The 10,680-nt window shown below is 41.5% G+C and overlaps 1 non-coding gene across 1 annotated transcript; it reads right to left on the reverse strand.

Annotated features, from left to right (window-relative positions):
* Positions 1–6,530: 6,530 nt before the first annotated feature.
* LOC141616071 (small nucleolar RNA R71) lies at positions 6,531–6,637 on the reverse strand. Its single transcript, XR_012530446.1, has one exon. It is a non-coding gene; the product is annotated as a small nucleolar RNA R71 (small nucleolar RNA).
* Between the last annotated feature and the right edge of the window lie 4,043 nt (positions 6,638–10,680).

Below are 10,680 nucleotides of genomic sequence, written 5' to 3' on the forward strand. Positions count from 1 at the left end.
ACGTATTTTTGCAATCGGTTGTAATTTGTAATACCTAGTGTGGCCTTAGTTAAATTATGTTTTCGTAATGATGGAAACATAATTTTAATGTAATTTGAGATCTCGTATCTCCGTTTGGTTTTCTTTATTTATTACGGTTTTGAAATTAGAATGTAAATAGGTTTATTATGTAATTTTAAATTGTAATTTTTGAGAAGACTAAATATGGAGATTGGAGCTCACTCCCGCTACATGGATCAAGATGGAACGTCAAGACAAGCTTCTCGGGTCCAAGGATGGATTCCAAAGTTGTATTTATGTTCATTTTGATAGATAGGCCACACTAGGACTTTATTTTGGTTTACGTTTTACCGTTCTTATTGCTTTTCATTCACATGCTAGTTAGTGCATCTTTTTCCGCCTAAACCAAACCACCTACTAATATGCATGAAAATTGACTCATATAGATTGTATGTTAGTTTTCATAGACATACAGATGTCACTCAGTTTAAGCCATCACCTTAGTTTATTCATTCACGCATGCTAGATATTAGTTCACTTAAAATGAATTAAAATAAAGATGATGGGATCTTCCTCTAAAACGGAAATTGAGACTAGTCTTTATAAGGGCAAACAACTATGAATCCCTTCTTCATCGGTAGGCATAATATGACCCCTTCTACGTTGGGTAAGTAGTTTGTGTTGACTTAGTTTATCTCAACATTATATTCCGAAGAGTTTCTCGTGATTATGATGGACTAAAGATAGAATTTACAGAAATTTATCGACCAAGAATTCTAACAGTAGAATTAGCCAAAATGTTGGCTTATTAATTTACAGATAATTGAGCCTTGGGATCATTTATATAATTCTTGAGGGAGGTCAATTGTATAAATGCTTGAGTCTTCGCTTAAAACAGTTTTGCATTAAGACTTAAAATCATAACGATGCATATGCTTATTATTTTTATTCTTCTTTTCGCAGTGTAGAATACGTTTATTTTGATAATAGTGTTACAACAAATGGCTGGAAATAACGAAATCCCAATGCCGAGTGCCACACTTGGACGCGAGTCCTGGCTTAAAGTTTTTATGGACAACATGAATCAGTTCACACGATCAAGAATGATGGGTCCAACTTTGCGATCGGGAGGCAAAGACTACGGAATGCTGCCATTGCTGACGGTAAGCTCAAGTACTTAACTGAGCCAATACCGGTAAACCCAGGCCCCAATGCAGGAGTTAACGAGTCACTTGCTTATAGTGATTTCGTCATGGAAGCGGGTGCGATAAAGAACGTACTCATCTTTGCAATGGAAACCAATTTGCAGAGACGCTTCATTGCCCAAGGTGCAAACAAGATTTTCACCACGCTCACTAACGAGTTCTCAAAAGCACCGAGAATCGTTACTTATGAGCATACCTGTCGCTTCTTTGATGCGAAACTCCAGAAGGGCCAACCGGTTAGCCCACACATTCTTAACATGATTGAGAATGTCGAGAAATTGGAGGCACTTGATTGCAAAATCAGTGAGAGCAGTCATTGACCGAATACTTCATTCTCTTCATGATGGGTTTCCCCTTTTCAGGGAGAACTACTACATGAATGACTTGAAGAAAAGTCCTCATGAGCTACACTCACTTCTCGTACAGACTGAGAAGGATATGAAATTGAGTGGGAGCATGAAGCAGGATGTTCTCACGATTTCCAACAAGAATAAAGGTAAGGGCAAAGCTCCAGGCGACCTAACTGTAGGTAAGCCGAAGTTCAAAAAGCAAGGAAACGGTAAGAGTGGGCCTGGTGAGACTAGTGGCTCACAAGGCAAGGCAAAGAGCAAGGGCGGTGACATTGAGTGCCACCAATGTCACAAGACTGGACAATGGAGGAGGAACTGTCCCGTTTACCGTGAGGACATAAAAGCAGGCCGCGTCGTTCCTGTTGGTATGTTATCTTATATTCATATGATTGAAATTAACCATGCAAGTTTTGGAACTTGGGTACTTGATACTGGTTGTGGTTCTCATCTGTATAATCATTTGCAGGGCCTAAAAAACATCACACCTCTCGGAAAGGGTGATGTGGACCTGCGAGTCGGGAATGTTGCTAGAGTTGCTGCAGTCTCGAAGGGAACATACGTAATCCAACTCCCTAGTGGTTTTGAGTTATTTTTATATAACTGTTACTATGTACGCAATTTGTCTAAGAACATTATTTCTGTTTCCGTACTCGATAAAGACGGTTTTGCATTTTCAATAAAGGATAATAGCTGTATTTTCTCTTTCAATGAAATGATTTATGGCAAAGCAGTTTCCATGAATGCAATTTACATCTTAGATCAAACCACAGAAATATTACACGTGAATAATAAGAAATTAAAGGTTGGTGACAAAGATCAAACCTATCTATGGCATTGTCGAATGGGACACATAAATGAAAAACGTGTAAAGAAACTCGTCGATAATGGGACTATTCCCGCATTAGATTTTTCTACATATGGCACGTGTGAATCATGTCTCATTGGCAAAATGACTGGAATTTCCTTCAAAGGTGTTGGAATGCGCGCTAGTGACCTATTAGGACTCATACATACTGATGTTTGTGGACCTATGTCAATTACCGTTAGAGATGGCCATAGATATTTTATCACTTTCACAGACGATTTGAGTAGATATGGATATGTGTACTTAATGAAGCATAAAAGTGAGTCCTTTGAGAAATTCAAGGAATACCAAAATAAGGTTGAAAACCAACTGGGTAGAAAGGTTAAAGCACTCCGTTCAGATCGGGGTTGCGAATATCTTTCAAATGAGTTTGATCAACACCTTAAAGACTGTGGAATCGTTTTACAGTTAACTCCAACAGGAACACCTCAATTAAATGGTGTGTCCGAACGGAGAAATCGAACATTACTTGATATGGTTCGATCCATGATGAGTCACACGGTAGTACCTGATTCATTATGGGGTTTTGCTCTTTTGTCAGCTGCTCTTATACTTAAACGAAGTACGACTAAAGCTGTCGACAAGACTCCATATGAAATGTGGAAGGGAACGGTCCCTAACTTGTCCTTTATTCGGGTTTGGGGCTGCGAGGCTTATGTCAAGTGGAGACACGAGGATAAGCTTGGCCCACGAGCGGTCGACATACTTGATTGGTTATCCAAAAGGAACGGTTGGTCATTACTTCTATTCGCCTACCGAACATCGAGTTTTTGTTGCGGCTAGTGCGACGTTCTTAGAGAAAGAATTTCTCGAGAACAAGACAAGTAATAGAAACTTCGAGCTGTCGGAGATTCCAGAACCAACAATCGGGGAACGGATGGAGGAAGTTGTTCCTCCAACTGATGATACGGTTAATATTCCTGAGAAACCTAGGAGGTCGGCTAGAGTCTCTAATCCTCCGGACAGATACATTGGTATGGTCGAGGAGAGTGACGTTTTGCTCCTAGAGAGTAATGAACCCGCTACCTATAAAGGTGCCATGACCTGTTCCGACTCAAAGCTATGGCTTGAAGCCATGCAATCCGAGATGGACTCCATGTATGAGAATGACGTATGGGATCTTGTTGATTTACCTAATAAGGTAAAACCTCTACAGTGCAAATGGCTTTACAAAATAAAGCATTTTGTAGACGCGCAACCGGATACCTATAAGGCACGACTAGTGGCAAAAGGTTTCACTCAAGTGCACGGATTGCATTATGATGAAATTTTTGCACCTGTAGTCATGTTACGTTCCATTCGGATAATCTTAGTGATTGCCGCTTTTCATGATTATGAAATTTGGCAAATGGATGTGAAAACCGCCTTCTTAAACGGTTATTTGGAGGAAGAGTTGTACATGGTGCAACCCGAAGGTTTCATAGATCCTGAAAATCCTAAGAAAGTATGCAAGCTTAAGCGTTCCATTTATGGACTTAAACAAGCTTCTCGGAGTTGGAATCATCGTTTCGACCAGGTGATAAAAGAGTATGGTTTCACTCGATCGGTCGAGGAACCATGCTTATATATCAAGTCGAGTGGGAGCAAGATTGTATTCTTGATATTGTATGTCGATGACATACTCTTGATTGGGAATGACATTCCTCTCATATCTTCGGTTAAAGGATGGTTGAAGAACCATTTCCAGATGAAAGATCTGGGTGAGGCACAACGCATATTGGGAATCCGTATCTACCGAGATAGATCACGACGGACGTTATCATTTAGTCAAGAGTCTTATTTGGAAAAGATTCTTGAAAGGTTCAGCATGACCAACTCCAAGAAGGGGAACCTTCCAATGATGTCTGGGATGCAGTTGAGCAAGTCTCAGTCACCCACGATGATGCGTGTCTTTTATATGATGTTTTACATCCTATTTTACACGCATTTCAGAGCTCATTTGTGTAGTTTAAGCTACCATTTCCCCTATTTCCGTCTACTTTCGTGTTTTTGTACATTATTGCAGAAATGTGAATAATTCAACGGAAATTGAGCTAAATCCGTCCCTGAGTATCTTGCATTGCATTTGACATGAAGGATTCACTCAAGGAACGAGCTTGGTGCGCATTTCAAGGCCCAAAAGACAAATCCACGAGATTATAGAAGTCAAGTATCAGTCAAAGCAGTCGATCGACCACTACCTTTAGTCGATCGACCAACCCACGGGTTCCAGAGACTACTGTTCAGCTCAGAGCAGTCGATCGACCGCCATGCTTAGTCGATCGACCAAGCCACTACTTCAGAAGAGAATTAAAAGATCGAGATTTATCAAGCCCATGAGTTATTAGGTTTAGGAATAATAGCTGCGTACTTTTCTTATATAACGTAGCATGAGTTTTCAGAATAGCTATCTGGCTTTTACCTCGTTTTACATTCAATTTTAGTTTATCAAATAATTAGGGTTCGGGATATTATTTCGCATTGGATTTTCTTTGTGCTTTCAATCATTTCGTTACAATCCTTCTGCAATTTCGGTATTCCCTTACTCTTATTTCAGTTCATCTTTATTGCGTTGATAGTATAGAAATTGCTAGTTAGTTTCCCGAAACCGTAATCCTCGTTTTATGTTAATCGTTTGCTCTTTTATTTCAAGCATGAATTCTTCTGTTTATTTAGTTAAATTCATTGTTGTTACCATCCCTAGTATGAGTAGCTAATTTAATCGTGCTAGGATGTAGGAGAACTATAGATTAGGCGGCATAGAATAAACACGGCCTGATTCGCGTGTTGGTCGATCGACCGCCATACCTGGTCGATCGACTGACCACGTGAGGTTTTACCTTCGTTTTAATTGTTTTAATTCTTTATTCGACGAATCGAGTGCATACGACTAGTTGAATGTTTAGGATATGACTGACCCATTAGATCGAGAGATAGGGACAGTTGATTGACCACCAATTAAAATGACTAAACTATACTGAGATCGAAAGATAGGTAAAGTTTAGATTATTAGTCACTTTTCAGGACGAGAGTCAGTATTAGTGATATTAGGGACTTATAGCGAGATCGAAAGATGCTATCTGTTAAGAGTGGACCGAGACGACCTCTTGTTTCCCGCCTCATGTGTTTGATTTAGACCGACTTAGTTTGCTGCCGCCGAAACTATAGGGAACCGACCATCCTAGTACCCTTCTTTATATTTGATTTAATATATTTCTTTAGTTTATTGTCTTTTATTGTTATCAGCTATAGACCAAATCAAATCAACCCCTACATTTGTTACCTTAAAGTGAATTAGACAACTATAAATTACATTCGCCTCCTTGTGGTTCGACTTTGTTACCACTAGCCTAGGTTAGTTTTAATAGGAATTATAAATATCATTTTTGGTACTCACAATGACGGGTATCAAATTTTGGCGCCGTTGCCGGGAGGCAATTGTTCTAATTTTTAGTTGTTTTTACTTAGTCTTTCTTAGTTTAAGGGACGTTCGTTCCTTAAACTTTTCTTATATTCTTTTTGTAGATTCTTCTTATGCGCAGGTCACAGGGTGGTGAACTAGTACCATTCAATCCTGAGATTGAGAAATCCTTGCGTGAGTTGAGACGATCATCAAGGGTATTGCCGACAGAGGAAGAGCTGAGTACTTTGTCCAGTTACTACGAGAACGCTCTGTTCGAAGAAGATCCACCCACATCTCCTACTTCTACTTCTTCAGCTGAGACAGTTACTTCTCCAGATATTTCAGTCATGGCTGAAGAAGCAACTATAGCAAGTCATTCTGAGCCGACAGCTGCAAATCTATACAAGGGGTTCGAATTACCTGGAGCTGATAGGAAATTCGAACCGAAGCCTTCCTATATCAACTTGGTTGAGAGAAACCAGTTCGGGGGAGCTGCAAATGAAAATGCAACCAAGCATATGGAGATATTTATTTATTATTGCTGCTCTATACCCCCGCCGACCGGTGTGACACAGGACCAGATAAAGGAGACTATGTTTATATTCTCACTCCGTGATGCTGCAAAGGAGTGGTATAGAGATCTGGATCGAGCTGCTCATGGGATCACCGATTGGAATTCTTTGGCCTTGGCATTCTACAAGAAATACTTCTCTGCCTCGAAGACGAATGCCATTAGAGCTCAGATCATGAGCTTTAAACAGGGACCTGATGAGAACTTCCATGAAGCATGGGTCCGTTTCAAGAAGCTGGTGCGAACCATACCGCACCATGGGTTCGAAAAATGGAGTCTTTAAAATCAGTTCTATAACGGGCTGTATGACGATCAGAGGGCTATCTTGGATGTTGCAGCCAATGGCCGATTTGCTGAGAATATGGGAGAGACTAAGGGGTGGAAGATCATTGATGATTTAGCCACCCATAAAGCTGAATATGGGAATTCGAGAGGCAATCAGAGGAGGAGTGCTGAATCCCCTTCTGTAGCTGCATTAGAGGCTCTCACAGCGAGGTTTGACAAGTACGAGTTGGGAGGAGATTCTAAAGGAGGGATGCACCATGTGAATGTTGTTTCAGACGGTCCTTTCGTCTGTAGAAGATGTGGAGCTGAGGGACATGTTGTAGAAAATTGTCCTAGTCCCTTCGAGTCTTGTGCTGCCTTTCAACATTACAGGCAGATAAACACGTACTATGAGCCGAATGTCCATCCCAACTTAAGGTGGAGTAGCCAGAATGTCCTGAATCCGACTCAACCTCCACAGCAGCAGCAGACTTATGTGCCTCCTCATAAGCAACAACAATATCAAAAACCTCCCTATATGCCGCAGCAGCAACAATCCCAAAATTCTGAGTTTGCTGAATTGAAGAATATGTTACAAAAGGAGTCCCAAGCTAGAGAGGCCGGGATGAAACTACTAGAGAGCCAAATTGCTCAATTGGCTAGCAAGAATACCACTCGAGCTCCGGGACACTTACCGACTCAGACAGACCAGAAAGAGACCCTTAATTCCATCACTTTGAGGGGCGGGTCCACCCTTGAGGGGCCTGCTATGGTCGAGGACAATGCTGAAAAAGATGGGGCGAAGCCGAGTCAAAACAAAGCTGGAACGAACAAAGGAAAGAAAAAGGCGTCTACCAGGTATATCAGTCGATCGACTGACATACCCGGTCGATCGACTGGAGTGCGAGTTACAGGAGCTTCTGGTCCTGTTCAAGTCAGTCGATCGACTGACCTCACTGGTCGATCGACTGAGATCGCTGCTGATAGTGAGCCTTTTCGTCCTCCAATGCCCGACAACTTGAGGGATCATTTGTTTCGGGGTACGACAGTCCCGAAAATATTGGGGCAAGACCCGAGTGCTGATGGGTTAGTCCCGGTTCCGAAGTACGACCCAATGTCAATCAATGCTTCATATTTGAGACGGTCTGACGAGGGGTCAAGCTTCAACAAGGAGAAGGTGGTGGACTTTCAGCCTAAGACCACGGATGCCGGCTGATACGTGCATTTTATATAGTCTTTTTAGCCTATTTTATGCACGTACTTCTATGCTTTTATCGTGGTTTTACGCTACGAAATGCCCCGAATATGCTACTTTGGGTTATTTTGTCTTATTTGCAGGATTGAACCAGAAAGTAGTAGAATCAAGTCATTTACCGACCGTTTTGCATGCATTTGGAGGAAGAGTAGATTTGGAGCGGGAAATATTGCTGTCCTGGGATGCGTGAAGGTGTTTCGGGAGCTAAAAGGACGAGTCAAGGCAAACTAACGAGAATTACAAGCTGTTGAAATCAAGATCCACTCGATCGAGTGATTCTCAAGTCGATCGAGTGGTTAGGATTTAATAATAAGTCGATCGAGTGGTTAGTTTAATCGATCGACCAGTTCTTTTTATGCATTTACTCGATCGAGGACGTTCTTAGTCGATCGATCAGGTTTTTGAGTCAAGTTCACTCGATCGAGTGATTTAGCTAGTCGATCGAGTAGCTTCGCTGACGGGTTGGGCCTTCAAGCTTTAATTCGTTAATTAGGTTTAACCCTACTGCTAATTTCTTATAAATAGGAGTTAGGGATGTCATTTGGAATCATCCAACAATCCAGGGGATCACCATACGTTACTTTCTTCTGTCACTTTCCCTGTTACCTTTGTTCTTTTAATTCCGGATTAATTTCAGTAATTCTTCTTCCCTTTCTCTTTCCTTTTAATGTTTATTGTTATTATTTATTTTATTCTTGTTTCCCCCAATCCCATGTCTAGCTAATTCCCGCAGTATGTTAGGATTAGGGAAGCCGTGATAGCAATGCTTTAATTGTATTAAATAGATTAGCCCTGCGATAAGAATTGTATTACGCAATTTAATTGTAATCCGGTTGAATGTATGCATGCAGGAGACCAATAATTCTAGTTAACCCCGACCTAGATCGAAAGATTGGAAGGGAAGGCTTGCTTAATTACAATAGGGTATTGCAGTGAGGGCGAAAGTTAAGCTGTTTACACTCTAGGGCGGTTTAAGGACCGAAAGGTGACGACCATAGCTCTTCTTATCAATAGTCTAATCGCCTTAGTATTCTCGATAGTATAAGATCCAATAGCTGCCACGGTGGACCGACTCCTAGCATACTCCCTTCTCTCTTGTTGTTAATTTCTCTTATTTTTCTCTCTCGCCTATTAGTTTAGTTCAACAATCAATTCAAAACCCCCATTTCTGTGACACCCTGACAGACTGAATTAAACAGATAGATAGCAACTTAGCCTCCATGTGGAGATCGACCCTACTTACCGCTGACTTCTGTTAGTTGTACTTAGGTATTTTATTTTTGGTACAGAACGACCGTATCACCGGCATGCGTGATTTAGAAGAGAGGGCTAAGTTACTTCTTACAGCCTCATATCCAGAGAGATTAGCGCCGACGAAGGAACAGGTATCTTTCAATAAATTTGAAAAAGTTATTCGTAGCTTGAATGTACAAGTTCCTTTTCTTGAGTTAGTAAACCAAGTGCCTGCTTACACTAAATTCATGAAACAACTTTTATCTAAAAAGCGGTCACTTGAAACTGTGTATACTGTCGCACTTACTAAAGAGTCGTGTTCTTATCTGACCCACACTGCACCTCACAAACTAGAAGACCCAGGTAGCTTCTGCGTTCCTTGTAGCATTGGTACCTTTTCTATTGAGAAGGCATTATGTGACTTAGGAGCCAGTATAAGTGTAATGCCCTTGAGTCTTGCTAGAAAGCTTAAATTAACTAGGTTCGCAGTGACCGACATGACAGTACATATGGCTGACCGATCTGCGGTCCAGCCTATAGGAGTCTTAGAAGACATTCCCATGCAAATAGGAAAGTTCTTCTTCCCTATAGACTTTGTTGTACTTGATATGCCTAAGGATGCCGATATTCCTATCATATTGGGTAGACCATTTCTGCACACTGCTGGTGCAGTCATAGATGTTGGTTCGGGAACCTTGACCTTTAAAGTAGGGAAGCACTCCATTGTTTTTGCCCAACCTGCTAAGAAGAAAGCCCCCATATGGCTTGTGACTTGCAATACGGTTTCTGAAAAGAAATCCTACTTTGTGCTTTCTGACATGCCTATCTCTACTCCTATTACTTTCATAACCCCTCCGCCCCAGATTGGGAGAAAATTGGAGGAAGATTTGTCTATTTCTGATATTGCAGGAGCTGGTTTGGGGAAGGAAGAGCCGCAAGTCGCTCCAGCTGTGAAGGAGCCAATCATTTCACGAGGCGGTCTTGGTTGCCTTAGCTATGGCACTGATGAGGAAGTTGATGATGAGCCGGTCAAAGTGAGAGAGTCCAATTTGGATTCTGACGAGTCCGAAGAGGTCATTGATTGGGGGGATGACGAAGCTGTTGATCCGTTGAGTTCTACAGACACGGAAGTTAAGAAGGGTGCAGCTGAGAAGATAAGCACCGTTGAGGCTACTTCTTGTAGCCAGAAGCCGACGAAGTGGGCCATACCGTGGCCGTTCTTGATCAACTATTAGTTGATCACCTGCTTTACGAACATTTTATTGCTTTTAGACTTTCCTTTTATTGCTTTTGTGTGCGCGAGACTTCGCATTTTATTTTGTTGCTTAGGATTTTTAAGTACATTAGACTTTGGTTGGGTTTTGCGCAATTTTGGGCGCGTATTATTGTGCAATTGCAGGTATTAGACCTCATTAGCTCAAGTAATTGAGCAAATCTGAAGAAATCTGAAGTTACAGCAGTATTCCTAGTCGATCGACTGGTCTGTGTGGTCGATCGACTGGGCTGCAGTTCCCAGGAGCTACTGTTCCTTTCGCCTTGGTCGATCGACCGCCCT

Source organism: Silene latifolia, chromosome 11 (genome assembly GCF_048544455.1).
Source record: "Silene latifolia isolate original U9 population chromosome 11, ASM4854445v1, whole genome shotgun sequence".
NCBI lineage: Eukaryota > Viridiplantae > Streptophyta > Magnoliopsida > Caryophyllales > Caryophyllaceae > Silene > Silene latifolia.